Below are 2,109 nucleotides of genomic sequence, written 5' to 3' on the forward strand. Positions count from 1 at the left end.
AAATGTCATGATCAGGAAATTTTATACCTATTTCAAGAATATAATCAATTAATATAAAGGTGAGTTCATGGAAGCAGTATCTCATTAAAATATTTTTGAAGATCTTATTGGAAAGAAACAGTTTGGCAGATCTTACCTTTTTTCATATATTTTTTATATAATAATTTAATAGTGTGAATAAAATTCAATCAACTTTTAGCCAAGCTCCATATTAATACACTAATATTTGCTCTATTTTATCTCATGATCCATAAAGCCCTGTATCCTTCTTAACAGTTGGAAACTTACAGTTTTGCATATTTATGTGATTAATGCCCATTTCCTCCAATATAAAGTAGAATACACCAACACAAAGTTAAAGTTTATAAGGTGGCAGTGGTGGTGGAGGGAGTTTTGTTTTTTTTTTTCATTTATTTTTATTAGTTGGAGGCTAATTACTTTACAGTATTGTAGCGGTTTTTGCCATACATTGACATTAATCAGCCATGGATTTACATGTGTTCCCCATCCCGATCCCCCCTCCCACCTCCCTCTCCATCCCATCCCTCTGGGTCTTCCCAGTGCACCAGCCCTGAGCTCTTGTCTAATGCATCCAACCTGGGCTGGTGATCTGTTTCACCCTTGATAGTATACTTGTTTCAATGCTGTTCTCTCAAAACAACCACCCTCGCCTTCTCCCACAGAGTCAAAAAGTCTGTTATTGTAACTTCACTCCAAGTGGGGTGCCTGCAAACTTTTTCTGTTAATTAATAAATCAATCCAACCACCTCTTAGTCAACAGCTATGCCTTTTCTATAAGCTTTTCTCTTTTTATCTTCCCTTTCCTCACTACTTTTTCCCTCCTTGTTTTAAATTCTTGATTAGGCAGTAACCATTAGTGCCCAAAAGCTAGGGGAAACTAATTTTTAGCCCACAAAAATCTTTCAGCACCACGGAGAGCGACACTGAGTCTCTCCCAATCAACTTTGTGGTCACTCTAGTCTGACTATGCTACTATTTAACATAAATTGACAAGAATACATAAATAGATAGTAAGTAGGACAATGTGGGAAAGACTAACTAAGCCACTACTAAGAATTCATAAAAATAAATAAATAAATAGATGAAAAGCAGAACAATGTGGAAAAGCATTGGCATTCATTTAAGGGAATATGGGTTTGCTATCATTTAACCTCTCTGTATCTTTGTTAAATCCAAAGGCAAATATAAAGTAAAATATTAATTACCATCATAAAGCATGAAACAATTACAGATCCATAACCTCAAGGGTTTTTCACCTCCATACACCATATGGACATATCCCTTCTTAGAAAATAAATTCCTGAAAAGCAAGGACTGTATCACTGCTTCCCAGGATTGAGTACAATGTCTGGCACATAACAAGTATTAGTAATGTATTCATTAAATATATATACTAAGTGACATTATCTTGTCAATAACACTTCACTTGCTTATTAAAGGCCAGGAAAAATCCATTATACTGACAAAATTATTTTCACATCTAAGAATTTAATAATCTCTTTAAAATTTGAATATGGTGCTCGCTTCGGCAGCACATATACTAAAATTGGAACAATACAGAGAAGATTAGCATGGCCCCTGCGCAAGGATGACACACAAATTCGTGAAGCGTTCCATATTTTTAAAAAAAAAATAAAAAATAAAATAAAATTTGAATATGAACACTGATTTTAAAAAAACTATATAGCAGGTAAACTTTATTGATTTTCATATTTTAAAGCTATATTTTAAAACATCACCCTGTTGCAATGAAGACTTTTCCAGTGTGCTTTCATTAGTTATTTGATGCTTTACTCATAAGTCCAGTATGAATAACATTAATATAACATTAATGTAACAACCACAAAATCTTTCAGCCAACAAGCAGCTATCATGGCTCTTTATTTCATCAATGCACAGATGTAAAAACTATTGTCTTACAGAATTAAAGTCAGATATAAGGGACAAGGAAAAGTACTGAAGCCACTATTTTTAAATTTAAACATTTTAATAAGAGATTCCCAGAATCACATTAGGTTTTCTTTCTTGGCCTCATTTTTCTTTGGCTATCCTATTCAAAGAAAACTATTTATGTTGCTACACAATGTA

The 2,109-nt window shown here is 33.2% G+C and overlaps 1 non-coding gene across 1 annotated transcript; it reads left to right on the forward strand.

Annotated features, from left to right (window-relative positions):
• Positions 1 to 1,537: 1,537 nt before the first annotated feature.
• On the forward strand, positions 1,538 to 1,644 carry LOC133051397 (U6 spliceosomal RNA). Its single transcript, XR_009691878.1, has one exon. It is a non-coding gene; the product is annotated as a U6 spliceosomal RNA (small nuclear RNA).
• The last annotated feature ends 465 nt before the right edge of the window (positions 1,645 to 2,109 follow it).

This window comes from Dama dama, chromosome 33 (genome assembly GCF_033118175.1).
Source record: "Dama dama isolate Ldn47 chromosome 33, ASM3311817v1, whole genome shotgun sequence".
Taxonomy (NCBI): Eukaryota; Metazoa; Chordata; class Mammalia; order Artiodactyla; family Cervidae; genus Dama; species Dama dama.